The sequence below is a fragment of the Pseudophryne corroboree genome, unplaced genomic scaffold (genome assembly GCF_028390025.1).
Source record: "Pseudophryne corroboree isolate aPseCor3 unplaced genomic scaffold, aPseCor3.hap2 scaffold_1452, whole genome shotgun sequence".
NCBI classification, from domain to species: Eukaryota; Metazoa; Chordata; class Amphibia; order Anura; family Myobatrachidae; genus Pseudophryne; species Pseudophryne corroboree.
The window spans coordinates 1-23,260 of record NW_026968081.1 but is presented as its reverse complement, the minus strand read 5'-3'; positions in this window follow the sequence as shown (position 1 = coordinate 23,260).

Below are 23,260 nucleotides of genomic sequence, written 5' to 3'. Positions count from 1 at the left end.
CAAAGGTACAAGACAGCTTTTCCTTGCCAATATCTCTCTTTTGCAAAGAGCTACGCATTGGAAAATTCAGGGCTATACCGTGTAGATGAAGCACTAACAGGAGGCTTTAAAATTTTCATTCTAGTGTCCTTCGTTTGGGAGAAAAATGTAAAGGTACAAGACAGCTTTTCCTTGCCAATATCTCACTTTTGCAAAGAGCTGCGCATTGGAAAATTCAGGGCTATGCCGTGTAGATGATGGCCTAATAGGAGGCTTTAAAATTTTCTTTCTAGTATCCTTCGTTTGGGAGAAAAATGCAAAGGTACAAGACAGCTTTTCCTTGCCAATATCTCTCTTTTGCAAAGAGCTGCGCATTGGAAAATTCAGGGCTATGCCGTGTAGATGATGGCCTAACAGGAGGCTTTAAAATTTCTTTCTAGTGTCCTTTGTTTGGGAGAAAAATGCAAAGGTACAAGACAGCTTTTTCTTGCCAATATCTCTCTTTTGCAAAGAGCTGCGCATTGGAAAATTCAGGGCTATGCCGTGTAGATGATGGCCTAACAGGAGGCTTTAAAATTTTCTTTCTAGTGTCCTTCGTTTGGGAGAAAAATGCAAAGGTACAAGACAGCTTTTCCTTGCCAATATCTCTCTTTTGCAAAGAGCTACGCATTGGAAAATTCAGGGCTATGCCGTGTAGATGATGGCCTAACAGGAGGCTTTAAAATTTCTTTCTAGTGTCCTTCGTTTGGGAGAAAAATGCAAAGGTACAAGACAGCTTTTTCTTGCCAATATCTCTCTTTTGCAAAGAGCTGCGCATTGGAAAATTCAGGGCTATGCCATGTAGATGATGGCCTAACAGGAGGCTTTAATATTTTCTTTCTAGTGTCCTTCGTTTGGGAGAAAAATGCAAAGGTACAAGACAGCTTTTCCTTGCCAATATCTCTCTTTTGCAAAGAGCTACGCATTGGAAAATTCAGGGCTATACCGTGTAGATGAAGCACTAACAGGAGGCTTTAAAATTTTCATTCTAGTGTCCTTCGTTTGGGAGAAAAATGTAAAGGTACAAGACAGCTTTTCCTTGCCAATATCTCACTTTTGCAAAGAGCTGCGCATTGGAAAATTCAGGGCTATGCCGTGTAGATGATGGCCTAATAGGAGGCTTTAAAATTTTCTTTCTAGTATCCTTCGTTTGGGAGAAAAATGAAAAGGTACAAGACAGCTTTTCCTTGCCAATATCTCTCTTTTGCAAAGAGCTGCGCATTGGAAAATTCAGGGTTATGCCGTGTAGATGATAGCCTAACAGGAGGCTTTAAAATTTTCTTTCAAGTGTCCTTCGTTTGGGAGAAAAATGCAAAGGTACAAGACAGCTTTTCCTTGCCAATATCTCTCTTTTGCAAAGAGCTACGCATTGGAAAATTCAGGGCTATGCCGTGTAGATGATGGCCTAACAGGAGGCTTTAAAATTTTCTTTCTAGTGTCCTTCGTTTGGGAGAAAAATGCAAAGGTACAAGACAGCTTTTCCTTGCCAATATCTCTCTTTTGCAAAGAGCTACGCATTGGAAAATTCAGGGCTATGCCGTTTAGATGATGGCCTATCAGGAGGCTTTAAAATTTTCTTTCTAGTGTCCTTCGTTTAGGAGAAAAATGCAAAGGTACAAGACAGCTTTTCCTTGCCAATATCTCTCTTTTGCAAAGAACTGCGCATTGGAAAATTCAGGGTTATGCCGTGTAGATGATAGCCTAACAGGAGGCTTTAAAAATTTCTTTCTAGTGTCCTTCGTTTGGGAGAAAAATGCAAAGGTACAAGACAGCTTTTCCTTGCCAATATCTCTCTTTTGCAAAGAGCTACGCATTGGAAAATTCAGTGCTATACCGTGTAGATGAAGCACTAACAGGAGGTTTTAAAATTTTCATTCTAGTGTCCTTCGTTTGGGAGAAAAATGTAAAGGTACAAGACAGCTTTTCCTTGCCAATATCTCACTTTTGCAAAGAGCTGCGCATTGGAAAATTCAGGGCTATGCCGTGTAGATGATGGCCTAACAGGAGGCTTTAAAATTTTCTTTCTAGTGTCCTTCGTTTGGGAGAAAAATGCAAAGGTACAAGACAGCTTTTCCTTGCCAATATCTCTCTTTTGCAAAGAGCTACGCATTGGAAAATTCAGAGCTATGCCGTGTAGATGATGGCCTAACAGGAGGCTTTAAAATTTTCTTTCTAGTGTCCTTCGTTTGGGAGAAAAATGCAAAGGTACAAGACAGCTTTTCCTTGCCAATATCTCTCTTTTGCAAAGAGCTACGCATTGGAAAATTCAGGGCTATGCCGTGTAGATGATGGCCTAACAGGAGGCTTTAAATTTTTCTTTCTAGTGTCCTTCGTTTGGGAGAAAAATGTAAAGGTACAAGACAGCTTTTCCTTGCCAATATCTCACTTTTGCAAAGAGCTGCGCATTGGAAAATTCAGGGCTATGCCGTGTAGATGATGGCCTAACAGGAGGCTTTAAATTTTTCTTTCTAGTGTCCTTCGTTTGGGAGAAAAATGCAAAGGTACAAGACAGCTTTTCCTTGCCAATATCTCTCTTTTGCAAAGAGCTACGCATTGGAAAATTCTGGGCTATGCCGTGTAGATGATGGCCTAACAGGAGGCTTTAAAATTTTCTTTCTAGTGTCCTTCGTTTGGGAGAAAAATGTAAAGGTACAAGACAGCTTTTCCTTGCCAATATCTCACTTTTGCAAAGAGCTGCGCATTGGAAAATTCAGGGCTATGCCGTGTAGATGATGGCCTAACAGGAGGCTTTAAAATTTTCTTTCTAGTGTCCTTCGTTTGGGAGAAAAATGCAAAGGTACAAGACAGCTTTTCCTTGCCAATATCTCTCTTTTGCAAAGAGCTACGCATTGGAAAATTCAGGGCTATGCAGTGTAGATGATGGCCTAACAGGAGGCTTTAAAATTTTCTTTCTAGTGTCCTTCGTTTGGGAGAAAAATGCAAAGGTACAAGACAGCTTTTCCTTGCCAATATCTCTCTTTTGCAAAGAGCTACGCATTGGAAAATTCAGGGCTATACCGTGTAGATAAAGCACTAACAGGAGGCTTTAAAATTTTCATTCTAGTGTCCTTCGTTTGGGAGAAAAATGCAAAGGTACAAGACAGCTTTTCCTTGCCAATATCTCTCTTTTGCAAAGAGCTACGCATTGGAAAATTCAGGGCTATGCAGTGTAGATGATGGCCTAACAGGAGGCTTTAAAATTTTCTTTCTAGTGTCCTTCGTTTGGGAGAAAAATGCAAAGGTACAATACAGCTTTTCCTTGCCAATATCTCTCTTTTGCAAAGAGCTACGCATTGGAAAATTCAGGGCTATACCGTGTAGATGAAGCACTAACAGGAGGCTTTAAAATTTTCATTCTAGTGTCCTTCGTTTGGGAGAAAAATGCAAAGGTACAAGACAGCTTTTCCTTGCCAATATCTCTCTTTTGCAAAGAGCTACGCATTGGAAAATTCAGGGCTATGCCGTGTAGATGATGGCCTAACAGGAGGCTTTAAATTTTTCTTTCTAGTGTCCTTCGTTTGGGAGAAAAATTTAAAGGTACAAGACAGCTTTTCCTTGCCAATATCTCACTTTTGCAAAGAGCTGCGCATTGGAAAATTCAGGGCTATGCCGTTAGATGATGGCCTAACAGGAGGCTTTAAAATTTCTTTCTAGTGTCCTTTGTTTGGGAGAAAAATGCAAAGGTACAAGACAGCTTTTTCTTGCCAATATCTCTCTTTTGCAAAGAGCTGCGCATTGGAAAATTCAGGGCTATGCCGTGTAGATGATGGCCTAACAGGAGGCTTTAAAATTTTCTTTCTAGTGTCCTTCGTTTGGGAGAAAAATGCAAAGGTACAAGACAGCTTTTCCTTGCCAATATCTCTCTTTTGCAAAGAGCTACGCATTGGAAAATTCAGGGCTATGCCGTGTAGATGATGGCCTAACAGGAGGCTTTAAAATTTCTTTCTAGTGTCCTTCGTTTGGGAGAAAAATGCAAAGGTACAAGACAGCTTTTTCTTGCCAATATCTCTCTTTTGCAAAGAGCTGCGCATTGGAAAATTCAGGGCTATGCCATGTAGATGATGGCCTAACAGGAGGCTTTAATATTTTCTTTCTAGTGTCCTTCGTTTGGGAGAAAAATGCAAAGGTACAAGACAGCTTTTCCTTGCCAATATCTCTCTTTTGCAAAGAGCTACGCATTGGAAAATTCAGGGCTATACCGTGTAGATGAAGCACTAACAGGAGGCTTTAAAATTTTCATTCTAGTGTCCTTCGTTTGGGAGAAAAATGTAAAGGTACAAGACAGCTTTTCCTTGCCAATATCTCACTTTTGCAAAGAGCTGCGCATTGGAAAATTCAGGGCTATGCCGTGTAGATGATGGCCTAACAGGAGGCTTTAAAATTTTCTTTCTAGTGTCCTTCGTTTGGGAGAAAAATGCAAAGGTACAAGACAGCTTTTCCTTGCCAATATCTCTCTTTTGCAAAGAGCTACGCATTGGAAAATTCAGGGCTATGCCGTGTAGATGATGGCCTAATAGGAGGCTTTAAAATTTTCTTTCTAGTATCCTTCGTTTGGGAGAAAAATGAAAAGGTACAAGACAGCTTTTCCTTGCCAATATCTCTCTTTTGCAAAGAGCTGCGCATTGGAAAATTCAGGGCTATGCCGTGTAGATGATGGCCTAACAGGAGGCTTTAAAATTTTCTTTCTAGTGTCCTTCGTTTGGGAGAAAAATGCAAAGGTACAAGACAGCTTTTCCTTGCCAATATTTCTCTTTTGCAAAGAGCTACGCATTGGAAAATTCAGGGCTATGCCGTGTAGATGATGGCCTAATAGGAGGCTTTAAAATTTTCTTTCTAGTATCCTTCGTTTGGGAGAAAAATGAAAAGGTACAAGACAGCTTTTCCTTGCCAATATCTCTCTTTTGCAAAGAGCTGCGCATTGGAAAATTCAGGGTTATGCCGTGTAGATGATGGCCTAACAGGAGGCTTTAAAATTTTCTTTCTAGTGTCCTTCGTTTTTGAGAAAAATGTAAAGGTACAAGACAGCTTTTCCTTGCCAATATCTCACTTTTGCAAAGAGCTGCGCATTGGAAAATTCAGGGCTATGCCGTGTAGATGATGGCCTAACAGGAGGCTTTAAAATTTTCTTTCTAGTGTCCTTCGTTTGGGAGAAAAATGCAAAGGTACAAGACAGCTTTTCCTTGCCAATATCTCTCTTTTGCAAAGAGCTACGCATTGGAAAATTCAGGGCTATGCAGTGTAGATGATGGCCTAACAGGAGGCTTTAAAATTTTCTTTCTAGTGTCCTTCGTTTGGGAGAAAAATGTAAAGGTACAAGACAGCTTTTCCTTGCCAATATCTCACTTTTGCAAAGAGCTGCGCATTGGAAAATTCAGGGCTATGCCGTGTAGATGATGGCCTAACAGGAGGCTTTAAAATTTTCTTTCTAGTGTCCTTCGTTTGGGAGAAAAATGCAAAGGTACAAGACAGCTTTTCCTTGCCAATATCTCTCTTTTGCAAAGAGCTACGCATTGGAAAATTCAGGGCTATGCAGTGTAGATGAAGCACTAACAGAAGGCTTTAAAATTTTCATTCTAGTGTCCTTCGTTTGGGAGAAAAATGCAAAGGTACAAGACAGCTTTTCCTTGCCAATATCTCTCTTTTGCAAAGAGCTACGCATTGGAAAATTCAGGGCTATGCAGTGTAGATGATGGCCTAACAGGAGGCTTTAAAATTTTCTTTCTAGTGTCCTTCGTTTGGGAGAAAAATGCAAAGGTACAAGACAGCTTTTCCTTGCCAATATCTCTCTTTTGCAAAGAGCTACGCATTGGAAAATTCAGGGCTATGCCGTGTAGATGAAGCACTAACAGGAGGCTTTAAAATTTTCTTTCTAGTGTCCTTCGTTTGGGAGAAAAATGCAAAGGTACAAGACAGCTTTTCCTTGCCAATATCTCTCTTTTGCAAAGAGCTACGCATTGGAAAATTCAGGGCTATGCCGTGTAGATGATGGCCTAACAGGAGGCTTTAAATTTTTCTTTCTAGTGTCCTTCGTTTGGGAGAAAAATTTAAAGGTACAAGACAGCTTTTCCTTGCCAATATCTCACTTTTGCAAAGAGCTGCGCATTGGAAAATTCAGGGCTATGCCGTTAGATGATGGCCTAACAGGAGGCTTTAAAATTTTCTTTCTAGTGTCCTTCGTTTGGGAGAAAAATGCAAAGGTACAAGACAGCTTTTCCTTGCCAATATTTCTCTTTTGCAAAGAGCTACGCATTGGAAAATTCAGGGCTATACCGTGTAGATGAAGCACTAACAGGAGGCTTTAAAATTTTCATTCTAGTGTCCTTCGTTTGGGAGAAAAATGCAAAGGTACAAGACAGCTTTTCCTTGCCAATATCTCTCTTTTGCAAAGAGCTACGCATTGGAAAATTCAGGGCTATGCCGTGTAGATGATGGCCTAACAGGAGGCTTTAAATTTTTCTTTCTAGTGTCCTTCGTTTGGGAGAAAAATGTAAAGGTACAAGACAGCTTTTCCTTGCCAATATCTCACTTTTGCAAAGAGCTGCGCATTGGAAAATTCAGGGCTATGCCGTGTAGATGATGGCCTAACAGGAGGCTTTAAAATTTTCTTTCTAGTGTCCTTCGTTTGGGAGAAAAATGCAAAGGTACAAGACAGCTTTTCCTTGCCAATATCTCTCTTTTGCAAAGAGCTACGCATTTGAAAATTCAGGGCTATGCCGTGTAGATGATGGCCTAACAGGAGGCTTTAAAATTTTCTTTCTAGTGTCCTTCGTTTGGGAGAAAAATGTAAAGGTACAAGACAGCTTTTCCTTGCCAATATCTCACTTTTGCAAAGAGCTGCGCATTGGAAAATTCAGGGCTATGCCGTGTAGATGATGGCCTAACAGGAGGCTTTAAAATTTTCTTTCTAGTGTCCTTCGTTTGGGAGAAAAATGCAAAGGTACAAGACAGCTTTTCCTTGCCAATATCTCTCTTTTGCAAAGAGCTACGCATTGGAAAATTCAGGGCTATGCCGTGTAGATGATGGCCTAACAGGAGGCTTTAAAATTTTCTTTCTAGTGTCCTTCGTTTGGGAGAAAAATGTAAAGGTACAAGACAGCTTTTCCTTGCCAATATCTCACTTTTGCAAAGAGCTGCGCATTGGAAAATTCAGGGCTATGCCGTGTAGATGATGGCCTAACAGGAGGCTTTAAAATTTTCTTTCTAGTGTCCTTCGTTTGGGAGAAAAATGCAAAGGTACAAGACAGCTTTTCCTTGCCAATATCTCTCTTTTGCAAAGAGCTACGCATTGGAAAATTCAGGGCTATGCCGTGTAGATGATGGCCTAACAGGAGGCTTTAAATTTTTCTTTCTAGTGTCCTTCGTGTAGGAGAAAAATGTAAAGGTACAAGACAGCTTTTCCTTGCCAATATCTCTCTTTTGCAAAGAGCTACGCATTGGAAAATTCAGGGCTATGCAGTGTAGATGATGGCCTAACAGGAGGCTTTAAAATTTTCTTTCTAGTGTCCTTCGTTTGGGAGAAAAATGCAAAGGTACAAGACAGCTTTTCCTTGCCAATATCTCTCTTTTGCAAAGAGCTACGCATTGGAAAATTCAGGGCTATACCGTGTAGATGAAGCACTAACAGGAGGCTTTAAAATTTTCATTCTAGTGTCCTTCGTTTGGGAGAAAAATGCAAAGGTACAAGACAGCTTTTCCTTGCCAATATCTCTCTTTTGCAAAGAGCTACGCATTGGAAAATTCAGGGCTATGCCGTGTAGATGATGGCCTAACAGGAGTCTTTAAAATTTTCTTTCTAGTGTCCTTCGTTTGGGAGAAAAATGCAAAGGTACAAGACAGCTTTTCCTTGCCAATATCTCTCTTTTGCAAAGAGCTACGCATTGGAAAATTCAGGGCTATGCAGTGTAGATGATGGCCTAACAGGAGGCTTTAAAATTTTCTTTCTAGTGTCCTTCGTTTGGGAGAAAAATGCAAAGGTACAAGACAGCTTTTCCTTGCCAATATCTCTCTTTTGCAAAGAGCTACGCATTGGAAAATTCAGGGCTATACCGTGTAGATGAAGCACTAACAGGAGGCTTTAAAATTTTCATTCTAGTGTCCTTCGTTTGGGAGAAAAATGCAAAGGTACAAGACAGCTTTTCCTTGCCAATATCTCTCTTTTGCAAAGAGCTACGCATTGGAAAATTCAGGGCTATACCGTGTAGATGAAGCACTAACAGGAGGCTTTAAAATTTTCATTCTAGTGTCCTTCGTTTGGGAGAAAAATGCAAAGGTACAAGACAGCTTTTCCTTGCCAATATCTCTCTTTTGCAAAGAGCTACGCATTGGAAAATTCAGGGCTATGCCGTGTAGATGATGGCCTAACAGGAGGCTTTAAATTTTTCTTTCTAGTGTCCTTCGTTTGGGAGAAAAATTTAAAGGTACAAGACAGCTTTTCCTTGCCAATATCTCACTTTTGCAAAGAGCTGCGCATTGGAAAATTCAGGGCTATGCCGTTAGATGATGGCCTAACAGGAGGCTTTAAAATTTTCTTTCTAGTGTCCTTCGTTTGGGAGAAAAATGCAAAGGTACAAGACAGCTTTTCCTTGCCAATATCTCTCTTTTGCAAAGAGCTACGCATTGGAAAATTCAGGGCTATACCGTGTAGATGAAGCACTAACAGGAGGCTTTAAAATTTTCATTCTAGTGTCCTTCGTTTGGGATAAAAATGCAAAGGTACAAGACAGCTTTTCCTTGCCAATATCTGTCTTTTGCAAAGAGCTACGCATTGGAAAATTCAGGGCTATGCCGTGTAGATGATGGCCTAACAGGAGGCTTTAAATTTTTCTTTCGAGTGTCCTTCGTTTGGGAGAAAAATGTAAAGGTACAAGACAGCTTTTCCGTGCCAATATCTCACTTTTGCAAAGAGCTGCGCATTGGAAAATTCAGGGCTATACCGTGTAGATGAAGCACTTACAGGAGGCTTTAAAATTTTCTTTCTAGTGTCCTTCGTTTGGGAGAAAAATGCAAAGGTACAAGACAGCTTTTCCTTGCCAATATCTCTCTTTTGCAAAGAGCTACGCATTGGAAAATTCAGGGCTATGCCGTGTAGATGATGGCCTAACAGGAGGCTTTAAAATTTTCTTTCTAGTGTCCTTCGTTTGGGAGAAAAATGCAAAGGTACAAGACAGCTTTTCCTTGCCAATATCTCTCTTTTGCAAAGAGCTACGCATTGGAAAATTCAGGGCTATGCCGTGTAGATGATGGCCTAACAGGAGGCTTTAAAAATTTCTTTCTAGTGTCCTTCGTTTGGGAGAAAAATGCAAAGGTACATGACAGCTTTTCCTTGCCAATATCTCTCTTTTGCAAAGAGCTGTGCATTGGAAAATTCAGGGCTATGCCGTGTAGATGATGGCCTAACAGGAGGCTTTAAAATTTTCTTTCTAGTGTCCTTCGTTTGGGAGAAAAATGCAAAGGTACAAGACAGCTTTTCCTTGCCAATATCTCTCTTTTGCAAAGAGCTACGCATTGGAAAATTCAGGGCTATACCGTGTAGATGATGCACTAACAGGAGGCTTTAAAATTTTCATTCGAGTGTCCTTCGTTTGGGAGAAAAATGTAAAGGTACAAGACAGCTTTTCCTTGCCAATATCTCACTTTTGCAAAGAGCTGCGCATTGGAAAATTCAGGGCTATGCCGTGTAGATGATGGCCTAACAGGAGGCTTTAAAATTTTATTTCTAGTGTCCTTCGTTTGGGAGAAAAATGCAAAGGTACAAGACAGCTTTTCCTTGCCAATATCTCTCTTTTGCAAAGAGCTACGCATTGGAAAATTCAGGGCTATGCCGTGTAGATGATGGCCTAACAGGAGGCTTTAAATTTTTCTTTCTAGTGTCCTTCGTTTGGGAGAAAAATGTAAAGGTACAAGACAGCTTTTCCTTGCCAATATCTCACTTTTGCAAAGAGCTGCACATTGGAAAATTCAGAGCTATGCCGTGTAGATGATGGCCTAACAGGAGGCTTTAAAATTTTCTTTCTAGTGTCCTTCGTTTGGGAGAAAAATGCAAAGGTACAAGACAGCTTTTCCTTGCCAATATCTCTCTTTTGCAAAGAGCTACGCATTGGAAAATTCAGGGCTATGCCGTGTAGATGATGGCCTAACAGGAGGCTTTAAAATTTTCTTTCTAGTGTCCTTCGTTTGGGAGAAAAATGTAAAGGTACAAGACAGCTTTTCCTTGCCAATATCTCACTTTTGCAAAGAGCTGCGCATTGGAAAATTCAGGGCTATGCCGTGTAGATGATGGCCTAACAGGAGGCTTTAAAATTTTCTTTCTAGTGTCCTTCGTTTGGGAGAAAAATGCAAAGGTACAAGACAGCTTTTCCTTGCCAATATCTCTCTTTTGCAAAGAGCTACGCATTGGAAAATTCAGGGCTATGCAGTGTAGATGATGGCCTAACAGGAGGCTTTAAAATTTTCTTTCTAGTGTCCTTCGTTTGGGAGAAAAATGCAAAGGTACAAGACAGCTTTTCCTTGCCAATATCTCTCTTTTGCAAAGAGCTACGCATTGGAAAATTCAGGGCTATACCGTGTAGATGAAGCACTAACAGGAGGCTTTAAAATTTTCATTCTAGTGTCCTTCGTTTGGGAGAAAAATGCAAAGGTACAAGACAGCTTTTCCTTGCCAATATCTCTCTTTTGCAAAGAGCTACGCATTGGAAAATTCAGGGCTATGCCGTGTAGATGATGGCCTAACAGGAGGCTTTAAATTTTTCTTTCTAGTGTCCTTCGTTTGGGAGAAAAATGTAAAGGTACAAGACAGCTTTTCCTTGCCAATATCTCACTTTTGCAAAGAGCTGCGCATTGGAAAATTCAGGGCTATGCCGTGTAGATGATGGCCTAACAGGAGGCTTTAAAATTTTCTTTCTAGTGTCCTTCGTTTGGGAGAAAAATGCAAAGGTACAAGACAGCTTTTCCTTGCCAATATCTCTCTTTTGCAAAGAGCTACGCATTGGAAAATTCAGGGCTATGCCGTGTAGATGATGGCCTAACAGGAGGCTTTAAAATTTTCTTTCTAGTGTCCTTCGTTTGGGAGAAAAATGTAAAGGTACAAGACAGCTTTTCCTTGCCAATATCTCACTTTTGCAAAGAGCTGCGCATTGGAAAATTCAGGGCTATGCCGTGTAGATGATGGCCTAACAGGAGGCTTTAAAATTTTCTTTCTAGTGTCCTTCGTTTGGGAGAAAAATGCAAAGGTACAAGACAGCTTTTCCTTGCCAATATCTCTCTTTTGCAAAGAGCTACGCATTGGATAATTCAGGGCTATGCAGTGTAGATGATGGCCTAACAGGAGGCTTTAAAATTTTCTTTCTAGTGTCCTTCGTTTGGGAGAAAAATGCAAAGGTACAAGACAGCTTTTCCTTGCCAATATCTCTCTTTTGCAAAGAGCTACGCATTGGAAAATTAAGGGCTATACCGTGTAGATGAAGCACTAACAGGAGGCTTTAAAATTTTCATTCTAGTGTCCTTCGTTTGGGAGAAAAACGCAAAGGTACAAGACAGCTTTTCCTTGCCAATATCTCTCTTTTGCAAAGAGCTGCGTATTGGAAAATTCAGGGCTATGCCGTGTAGATGATGGCCTAACAGGAGGCTTTAAAATTTTCTTTCTAGTGTCCTTCGTTTGGGAGAAAAATGCAAAGGTACAAGACAGCTTTTCCTTGCCAATATCTCTCTTTTGCAAAGAGCTACGCATTGGAAAATTCAGGGCTATGCCGTGTAGATGATGGCCTAACAGGAGGCTTTAAAATTTTCTTTCTAGTGTCCTTCGTTTGGGAGAAAAATGCAAAGGTACAAGACAGCTTTTCCTTGCCAATATCTCTCTTTTGCAAAGAGCTACGCATTGGAAAATTCAGGGCTATGCCGTGTAGATGATGGCCTAACAGGAGGCTTTAAATTTTTCTTTCTAGTGTCCTTCGTTTGGGAGAAAAATGTAAAGGTACAAGACAGCTTTTCCTTGCCAATATCTCACTTTTGCAAAGAGCTGCGCATTGGAAAATTCAGGGCTATGCCGTGTAGATGATGGCCTAACAGGAGGCTTTAAAATTTTCTTTCTAGTGTCCTTCGTTTGGGAGAAAAATGCAAAGGTACAAGACAGCTTTTCCTTGCCAATATCTCTCTTTTGCAAAGAGCTACGCATTGGAAAATTCAGGGCTATGCCGTGTAGATGATGGCCTAACAGGAGGCTTTAAAATTTTCTTTCTAGTGTCCTTCGTTTGGGAGAAAAATGCAAAGGTACAAGACAGCTTTTCCTTGCCAATATTTCTCTTTTGCAAAGAGCTACGCATTGGAAAATTCAGGGCTATGCCGTGTAGATGATGGCCTAACAGGAGGCTTTAAAATTTTCTTTCTAGTGTCCTTCGTTTGGGAGAAAAATGTAAAGGTACAAGACAGCTTTTCCTTGCCAATATCTCACTTTTGCAAAGAGCTGCGCATTGGAAAATTCAGGGCTATGCCGTGTAGATGATGGCCTAACAGGAGGCTTTAAAATTTTCTTTCTAGTGTCCTTCGTTTGGGAGAAAAATGCAAAGGTACAAGACAGCTTTTCCTTGCCAATATCTCTCTTTTGCAAAGAGCTACGCATTGGAAAATTCAGGGCTATGCAGTGTAGATGATGGCCTAACAGGAGGCTTTAAAATTTTCTTTCTAGTGTCCTTCGTTTGGGAGAAAAATACAAAGGTACAAGACAGCTTTTCCTTGCCAATATCTCTCTTTTGCAAAGAGCTACGCATTGGAAAATTCAGGGCTATACCGTGTAGATGAAGCACTAACAGGAGGCTTTAAAATTTTCATTCTAGTGTCCTTCGTTTGGGAGAAAAACGCAAAGGTACAAGACAGCTTTTCCTTGCCAATATCTCTCTTTTGCAAAGAGCTACGCATTGGAAAATTCAGGGCTATGCCGTGTAGATGATGGCCTAACAGGAGGCTTTAAATTTTTCTTTCTAGTGTCCTTCGTTTGGGAGAAAAATTTAAAGGTACAAGACAGCTTTTCCTTGCCAATATCTCACTTTTGCAAAGAGCTGCGCATTGGAAAATTCAGGGCTATGCCGTGTAGATGATGGCCTAACAGGAGGCTTTAAAATTTTCTTTCTAGTGTCCTTCGTTTGGGAGAAAAATGCAAAGGTACAAGACAGCTTTTCCTTGCCAATATCTCTCTTTTGCAAAGAGCTACGCATTGGAAAATTCAGGGCTATGCCGTGTAGATGATGGCCTAACAGGAGGCTTTAAAAATTTATTTCTAGTGTCCTTCGTTTGGGAGAAAAATACAAAGGTACAAGACAGCTTTTCCTTGCCAATATCTCTCTTTTGCAAAGAGCTGTGCATTGGAAAATTCAGGGCTATGCCGTGTAGATGATGGCCTAACAGGAGGCTTTAAAATTTTCTTTCTAGTGTCCTTCGTTTGGGATAAAAATGCAAAGGTACAAGACAGCTTTTCCTTGCCAATATCTCTCTTTTGCAAAGAGCTACGCATTGGAAAATTCAGGGCTATACCGTGTAGATGATGCACTAACAGGAGGCTTTAAAATTTTCATTCTAGTGTCCTTCGTTTGGGAGAAAAATGTAAAGGTACAAGACAGCTTTTCCTTGCCAATATCTCACTTTTGCAAAGAGCTGCGCATTGGAAAATTCAGGGCTATGCCGTGTAGATGAAGGCCTAACAGGAGGCTTTAAAATTTTCTTTCTAGTGTCCTTCGTTTGGGAGAAAAATGCAAAGGTACAAGATAGCTTTTCCTTGCCAATATCTCTCTTTTGCAAAGAGCTACGCATTGGAAAATTCAGGGCTATGCCGTGTAGATGATGGCCTAACAGGAGGCTTTAAAATTTTCTTTCTAGTGTCCTTCGTTTGGGAGAAAAATGCAAAGGTACAAGACAGCTTTTCCTTGCCAATATCTCACTTTTGCAAAGAGCTAATCATTGGAAAATTCAGGGCTATGCCGTGTAGATGATGGCCTAACAGGAGGCTTTAAATTTTTCTTTCTAGTGTCCTTCGTTTGGGAGAAAAATGTAAAGGTACAAGACAGCTTTTCCTTGCCAATATCTCACTTTTGCAAAGAGCTGCGCATTGGAAAATTCAGGGCTATGCCGTGTAGATGATGGCCTAACAGGAGGCTTTAAAATTTTCTTTTCTAGTGTCCTTCGTTTGGGAGAAAAATGCAAAGGTACAAGACAGCTTTTCCTTGCCAATATCTCTCTTTTGCAAAGAGCTATGCATTGGAAAATTCAGGGCTATGCCGTGTAGATGATGGCCTAACAGGAGGCTTTAAATTTTTCTTTCTAGTGTCCTTCGTTTGGGAGAAAAATGTAAAGGTACAAGACAGCTTTTCCTTGCCAATATCTCACTTTTGCAAAGAGCTGCGCATTGGAAAATTCAGGGCTATGCCGTGTAGATGTTGGCCTAACAGGAGGCTTTAAAATTTTCTTTCTAGTGTCCTTCGTTTGGGAGAAAAATGCAAAGGTACAAGACAGCTTTTCCTTGCCAATATCTCTCTTTTGCAAAGAGCTACGCATTGGAAAATTCAGGGCTATGCCGTGTAGATGATGGCCTAACAGGAGGCTTTAAAATTTTCTTTCTAGTGTCCTTCGTTTGGGAGAAAAATGTAAAGGTACAAGACAGCTTTTCCTTGCCAATATCTCACTTTTGCAAAGAGCTGCGCATTGGAAAATTCAGGGCTATGCCGTGTAGATGATGGCCTAACAGGAGGCTTTAAAATTTTCTTTCTAGTGTCCTTCGTTTGGGAGAAAAATGCAAAGGTACAAGACAGCTTTTCCTTGCCAATATCTCTCTTTTGCAAAGAGCTACGCATTGGATAATTCAGGGCTATGCAGTGTAGATGATGGCCTAACAGGAGGCTTTAACATTTTCTTTCTAGTGTCCTTCGTTTGGGAGAAAAATGCAAAGGTACAAGACAGCTTTTCCTTGCCAATATCTCTCTTTTGCAAAGAGCTACGCATTGGAAAATTAAGGGCTATACCGTGTAGATGAAGCACTAACAGGAGGCTTTAAAATTTTCATTCTAGTGTCCTTCGTTTGTGAGAAAAACGCAAAGGTACAAGACAGCTTTTCCTTGCCAATATCTCTCTTTTGCAAAGAGCTGCGCATTGGAAAATTCAGGGCTATGCCGTGTAGATGATGGCCTAACAGGAGGCTTTAAAATTTTCTTTCTAGTGTCCTTCGTTTGGGAGAAAAATGCAAAGGTACAAGACAGCTTTTCCTTGCCAATATCTCTCTTTTGCAAAGAGCTACGCATTGGAAAATTCAGGGCTATGCCGTGTAGATGATGGCCTAACAGGAGGCTTTCAAATTTTCTTTCTAGTGTCCTTCGTTTGGGAGAAAAATGCAAAGGTACAAGACAGCTTTTCCTTGCCAATATCTCTCTTTTGCAAAGAGCTACGCATTGGAAAATTCAGGGCTATGCCGTGTAGATGATGGCCTAACAGGAGGCTTTAAATTTTTCTTTCTAGTGTCCTTCGTTTGGGAGAAAAATGTAAAGGTACAAGACAGCTTTTCCTTGCCAATATCTCACTTTTGCAAAGAGCTGCGCATTGGAAAATTCAGGGCTATGCCGTGTAGATGATGGCCTAACAGGAGGCTTTAAAATTTTCTTTCTAGTGTCCTTCGTTTGGGAGAAAAATGCAAAGGTACAAGACAGCTTTTCCTTGCCAATATCTCTCTTTTGCAAAGAGCTACGCATTGGAAAATTCAGGGCTATGCCGTGTAGATGATGGCCTAACAGGAGGCTTTAAAATTTTCTTTCTAGTGTCCTTCGTTTGGGAGAAAAATGTAAAGGTACAAGACAGCTTTTCCTTGCCAATATCTCACTTTTGCTAAGAGCTGCGCATTGGAAAATTCAGGGCTATGCCGTGTAGATGATGGCCTAACAGGAGGCTTTAAAATTTTCTTTCTAGTGTCCTTCGTTTGGGAGAAAAATGCAAAGGTACAAGACAGCTTTTCCTTGCCAATATCTCTCTTTTGCAAAGAGCTACGCATTGGAAAATTCAGGGCTATGCCGTGTAGATGATGGCCTAACAGGAGGCTTTAAAATTTTCTTTCTAGTGTCCTTCGTTTGGGAGAAAAATGCAAAGGTACAAGACAGCTTTTCCTTGCCAATATCTCTCTTTTGCAAAGAGCTACGCATTGGAAAATTCAGGGCTATGCCGTGTAGATGATGGCCTAACAGGAGGCTTTAAAATTTTCTTTCTAGTGTCCTTCGTTTGGGAGAAAAATGTAAAGGTACAAGACAGCTTTTCCTTGCCAATATCTCACTTTTGCAAAGAGCTGCGCATTGGAAAATTCAGGGCTATGCCGTGTAGATGATGGCCTAACAGGAGGCTTTAAAATTTTCTTTCTAGTGTCCTTCGTTTGGGAGAAAAATGCAAAGGTACAAGACAGCTTTTCCTTGCCAATATCTCTCTTTTGCAAAGAGCTACGCATTGGAAAATTCAGGGCTATGCAGTGTAGATGATGGCCTAACAGGAGGCTTTAAAATTTTCTTTCTAGTGTCCTTCGTTTGGGAGAAAAATACAAAGGTACAAGACAGCTTTTCCTTGCCAATATCTCTCTTTTGCAAAGAGCTACGCATTGGAAAATTCAGGGCTATACCGTGTAGATGAAGCACTAACAGGAGGCTTTAAAATTTTCATTCTAGTGTCCTTCGTTTGGGAGAAAAACGCAAAGGTACAAGACAGCTTTTCCTTGCCAATATCTCTCTTTTGCAAAGAGCTACGCATTGGAAAATTCAGGGCTATGCCGTGTAGATGATGGCCTAACAGGAGGCTTTAAATTTTTCTTTCTAGTGTCCTTCGTTTGGGAGAAAAATTTAAAGGTACAAGACAGCTTTTCCTTGCCAATATCTCACTTTTGCAAAGAGCTGCGCATTGGAAAAATTAGGGCTATACCGTGTAGATGAAGCACTAACAGGAGGCTTTAAAATTTTCTTTCTAGTGTCCTTCGTTTGGGAGAAAAATGCAAAGGTACAAGACAGCTTTTCCTTGCCAATATCTCTCTTTTGCAAAGAGCTACGCATTGGAAAATTCAGGGCTATGCCGTGTAGATGATGGCCTAACAGGAGGCTTTAAAATTTTCTTTCTAGTGTCCTTCGTTTGGGAGAAAAATGCAAAGGTACAAGACAGCTTTTCCTTGCCAATATCTCTCTTTTGCAAAGAGCTACGCATTGGAAAATTCAGGGCTATGCCGTGTAGATGATGGCCTAACAGGAGGCTTTAAAAATTTATTTCTAGTGTCCTTCGTTTGGGAGAAAAATGCAAAGGTACAAGACAGCTTTTCCTTGCCAATATCTCTCTTTTGCAAAGAGCTGTGCATTGGAAAATTCAGGGCTATGCCGTGTAGATGATGGCCTAACAGGAGGCTTTAAAATTTTCTTTCTAGTGTCCTTCGTTTGGGATAAAAATGCAAAGGTACAAGACAGCTTTTCCTTGCCAATATCTCTCTTTTGCAAAGAGCTACGCATTGGAAAATTCAGGGCTATACCGTGTAGATGATGCACTAACAGGAGGCTTTAAAATTTTCATTCTAGTGTCCTTCGTTTGGGAGAAAAATGTAAAGGTACAAGACAGCTTTTCCTTGCCAATATCTCACTTTTGCAAAGAGCTGCGCATTGGAAAATTCAGGGCTATGCCGTGTAGATGAAGGCCTAACAGGAGGCTTTAAAATTTTCTTTCTAGTGTCCTTCGTTTGGGAGAAAAATGCAAAGGTACAAGATAGCTTTTCCTTGCCAATATCTCTCTTTTGCAAAGAGCTACGCATTGGAAAATTCAGGGCTATGCCGTGTAGATGATGGCCTAACAGGAGGCTTTAAAATTTTCTTTCTAGTGTCCTTCGTTTGGGAGAAAAATGCAAAGGTACAAGACAGCTTTTCCTTGCCAATATCTCACTTTTGCAAAGAGCTAATCATTGGAAAATTCAGGGCTATGCCGTGTAGATGATGGCCTAACAGGAGGCTTTAAATTTTTCTTTCTAGTGTCCTTCGTTTGGGAGAAAAATGTAAAGGTACAAGACAGCTTTTCCTTGCCAATATCTCACTTTTGCAAAGAGCTGCGCATTGGAAAATTCAGGGCTATGCCGTGTAGATGATGGCCTAACAGGAGGCTTTAAAATTTTCTTTCTAGTGTCCTTCGTTTGGGAGAAAAATGCAAAGGTACAAGACAGCTTTTCCTTGCAAATATCTCTCTTTTGCAAAGAGCTACGCATTGGAAAATTCAGGGCTATGCCGTGTAGATGATGGCCTAACAGGAGGCTTTAAATTTTTCTTTCTAGTGTCCTTCGTTTGGGAGAAAAATGTAAAGGTACAAGACAGCTTTTCCTTGCCAATATCTCACTTTTGCAAAGAGCTGCGCATTGGAAAATTCAGGGTTATGCCGTGTAGATGTTGGCCTAACAGGAGGCTTTAAAATTTTCTTTCTAGTGTCCTTCGTTTGGGAGAAAAATGCAAAGGTACAAGACAGCTTTTCCTTGCCAATATCTCTCTTTTGCAAAGAGCTACGCATTGGAAAATTCAGGGCTATGCCGTGTAGATGATGGCCTAACAGGAGGCTTTAAAATTTTCTTTCTAGTGTCCTTCGTTTGGGAGAAAAATGTAAAGGTACAAGACAGCTTTTCCTTGCCAATATCTCACTTTTGCAAAGAGCTGCGCATTGGAAAATTCAGGGCTATGCCGTGTAGATGATGGCCTAACAGGAGGCTTTAAAATTTTCTTTCTAGTGTCCTTCGTTTGGGAGAAAAATGCAAAGGTACAAGACAGCTTTTCCTTGCCAATATCTCTCTTTTGCAAAGAGCTACGCATTGGAAAATTCAGGGCTATGCAGTGTAGATGATGGCCTAACAGGAGGCTTTAAAATTTTCTTTCTAGTGTCCTTCGTTTGGGAGAAAAATGCAAAGGTACAAGACAGCTTTTCCTTGCCAATATCTCTCTTTTGCAAAGAGCTACGCATTGGAAAATTCAGGGCTATACCGTGTAGATGAAGCACTAACAGGAGGCTTTAAAATTTTCATTCTAGTGTCCTTCGTTTGGGAGAAAAACGCAAAGGTACAAGACAGCTTTTCCTTGCCAATATCTCTCTTTTGCAAAGAGCTACGCATTGGAAAATTCAGGGCTATGCCGTGTAGATGATGGCCTAACAGGAGGCTTTAAATTTTTCTTTCTAGTGTCCTTCGTTTGGGAGAAAAATTTAAAGGTACAAGACAGCTTTTCCTTGCCAATATCTCACTTTTGCAAAGAGCTGCGCATTGGAAAATTCAGGGCTATGCCGTGTAGATGATGGCCTAACAGGAGGCTTTAAAATTTTCTTTCTAGTGTCCTTCGTTTGGGAGAAAAATGCAAAGGTACAAGACAGCTTTTCCTTGCCAATATCTCTCTTTTGCAAAGAGCTACGCATTGGAAAATTCAGGGCTATGCCGTGTAGATGATGGCCTAACAGGAGGCTTTAAAATTTTCTTTCTAGTGTCCTTAGTTTGGGAGAAAAATGCAAAGGTACAAGACAGCTTTTCCTTGCCAATATCTCTCTTTTGCAAAGAGCTACGCATTGGAAAATTCAGGGCTATGCAGTGTAGATGATGGCCGAACAGGAGGCCTTAAAATTTTCTTTCTAGTGTCCTTCGTTTGGGAGAAAAATGCAAAGGTACAAGACAGCTTTTCCTTGCCAATATCTCTCTTTTGCAAAGAGCTACGCATTGGAAAATTCAGGGCTATACCGTGTAGATGAAGCACTAACAGGAGGCTTTAAAATTTTCATTCTAGTGTCCTTCGTTTGGGAGAAAAACGCAAAGGTACAAGACAGCTTTTCCTTGCCAATATCTCTCTTTTGCAAAGAGCTACGCATTGGAAAATTCAGGGCTATGCCGTGTAGATGATGGCCTAACAGGAGGCTTTAAATTTTTCTTTCTAGTGTCCTTCGTTTGGGAGAAAAATTTAAAGGTACAAGACAGCTTTTCCTTGCCAATATCTCACTTTTGCAAAGAGCTGCGCATTGGAAAAATTAGGGCTATACCGTGTAGATGAAGCACTAACAGGAGGCTTTAAAATTTTCTTTCTAGTGTCCTTCGTTTGGGAGAAAAATGCAAAGGTACAAGACAGCTTTTCCTTGCCAATATCTCTCTTTTGCAAAGAGCTACGCATTGGAAAATTCAGGGCTATGCCGTGTAGATGATGGCCTAACAGGAGGCTTTAAAATTTTCTTTCTAGTGTCCTTCGTTTGGGAGAAAAATGCAAAGGTACAAGACAGCTTTTCCTTGCCAATATCTCTCTTTTGCAAAGAGCTACGCATTGGAAAATTCAGGGCTATGCCGTGTAGATGATGGCCTAACAGGAGGCTTTAAAAATTTATTTCTAGTGTCCTTCGTTTGGGAGAAAAATGCAAAGGTACAAGACAGCTTTTCCTTGCCAATATCTCTCTTTTGCAAAGAGCTGTGCATTGGAAAATTCAGGGCTATGCCGTGTAGATGATGGCCTAACAGGAGGCTTTAAAATTTTCTTTCTAGTGTCCTTCGTTTGGGATAAAAATGCAAAGGTACAAGACAGCTTTTCCTTGCCAATATCTTTCTTTTGCAAAGAGCTACGCATTGGAAAATTCAGGGCTATACCGTGTAGATGATGCACTAACAGGAGGCTTTAACATTTTCATTCTAGTGTCCTTCGTTTGGGAGAAAAATGTAAAGGTACAAGACAGCTTTTCCTTGCCAATATCTCACTTTTGCAAAGAGCTGCGCATTGGAAAATTCAGGGCTATGCCGTGTAGATGATGGCCTAACAGGAGGCTTTAAAATTTTCTTTCTAGTGTCCTTCGTTTGGGAGAAAAATGCAAAGGTACAAGACAGCTTTTCCTTGCCAATATCTCACTTTTGCAAAGAGCTAATCATTGGAAAATTCAGGGCTATGCCGTGTAGATGATGGCCTAACAGGAGGCTTTAAATTTTTCTTTCTAGTGTCCTTCGTTTGGGAGAAAAATGTAAAGGTACAAGACAGCTTTTCCTTGCCAATATCTCACTTTTGCAAAGAGCTGCGCATTGGAAAATTCAGGGCTATGCCGTGTAGATGATGGCCTAACAGGAGGCTTTAAAATTTTCTTTCTAGTGTCCTTCGTTTGGGAGAAAAATGCAAAGGTACAAGACAGCTTTTCCTTGCCAATATCTCTCTTTTGCAAAGAGCTACGCATTGGAAAATTCAGGGCTATGCCGTGTAGATGATGGCCTAACAGGAGGCTTTAAATTTTTCTTTCTAGTGTCCTTCGTTTGGGAGAAAAATGTAAAGGTACAAGACAGCTTTTCCTTGCCAATATCTCACTTTTGCAAAGAGCTGCGCATTGGAAAATTCAGGGCTATGCCGTGTAGATGATGGCCTAACAGGAGGCTTTAAAATTTTCTTTCTAGTGTCCTTCGTTTGGGAGAAAAATGCAAAGGTACAAGACAGCTTTTCCTTGCCAATATCTCTCTTTTGCAAAGAGCTACGCATTGAAAAATTCAGGGCTATGCCGTGTAGATGATGGCCTAACAGGAGGCTTTAAAATTTTCTTTCTAGTGTCCTTCGTTTGGGAGAAAAATGCAAAGGTACAAGACAGCTTTTCCTTGCCAGTATCTCTCTTTTGCAAAGAGCTACGCATTGGAAAATTCAGGGCTATGCCGTGTAGATGATGGCCTAACAGGAGGCTTTAAAATTTTCTTTCTAGTGTCCTTCGTTTGGGAGAAAAATGTAAAGGTACAAGACAGCTTTTCCTTGCCAATATCTCACTTTTGCAAAGAGCTGCGCATTGGAAAATTCAGGGCTATGCCGTGTAGATGATGGCCTAACAGGAGGCTTTAAAATTTTCTTTCTAGTGTCCTTCGTTTGGGAGAAAAATGCAAAGGTACAAGACAGCTTTTCCTTGCCAATATCTCTCTTTTGCAAAGAGCTACGCATTGGAAAATTCAGGGCTATGCAGTGTAGATGATGGCCTAACAGGAGGCTTTAAAATTTTCTTTCTAGTGTCCTTCGTTTGGGAGAAAAATGCAAAGGTACAAGACAGCTTTTCCTTGCCAATATCTCTCTTTTGCAAAGAGCTACGCATTGGAAAATTCAGGGCTATACCGTGTAGATGAAGCACTAACAGGAGGCTTTAAAATTTTCATTCTAGTGTCCTTCGTTTGGGAGAAAAACGCAAAGGTACAAGACAGCTTTTCCTTGCCAATATCTCTCTTTTGCAAAGAGCTACGCATTGGAAAATTCAGGGCTATGCCGTGTAGATGATGGCCTAACAGGAGGCTTTAAATTTTTCTTTCTAGTGTCCTTCGTTTGGGAGAAAAATTTAAAGGTACAAGACAGCTTTTCCTTGCCAATATCTCACTTTTGCAAAGAGCTGCGCATTGGAAAAATTAGGGCTATACCGTGTAGATGAAGCCCTAACAGGAGGCTTTAAAATTTTCTTTCTAGTGTCCTTCGTTTGGGAGAAAAATGCAAAGGTACAAGACAGCTTTTCCTTGCCAATATCTCTCTTTTGCAAAGAGCTACGCATTGGAAAATTCAGGGCTATGCCGTGTAGATGATGGCCTAACAGGAGGCTTTAAAATTTTCTTTCTAGTGTCCTTCGTTTGGGAGAAAAATGCAAAGGTACAAGACAGCTTTTCCTTGCCAATATCTCTCTTTTGCAAAGAGCTACGCATTGGAAAATTCAGGGCTATGCCGTGTAGATGATGGCCTAACAGGAGGCTTTAAAAATTTATTTCTAGTGTCCTTCGTTTGGGAGAAAAATGCAAAGGTACAAGACAGCTTTTCCTTGCCAATATCTCTCTTTTGCAAAGAGCTGTGCATTGGAAAATTCAGGGCTATGCCGTGTAGATGATGGCCTAACAGGAGGCTTTAAAATTTTCTTTCTAGTGTTCTTCGTTTGGGAGAAAAATGCAAAGGTACAAGACAGCTTTTCCTTGCCAATATCTCTCTTTTGCAAAGAGCTACGCATTGGAAAATTCAGGGCTATACCGTGTAGATGATGCACTAACAGGAGGCTTTAAAATTTTCATTCTAGTGTCCTTCGTTTGGGAGAAAAATGTAAAGGTACAAGACAGCTTTTCCTTGCCAATATCTCACTTTTGCAAAGAGCTGCGCATTGGAAAATTCAGGGCTATGCCGTGTAGATGATGGCCTAACAGGAGGCTTTAAAATTTTCTTTCTAGTGTCCTTCGTTTGGGAGAAAAATGCAAAGGTACAAGACAGCTTTTCCTTGCCAA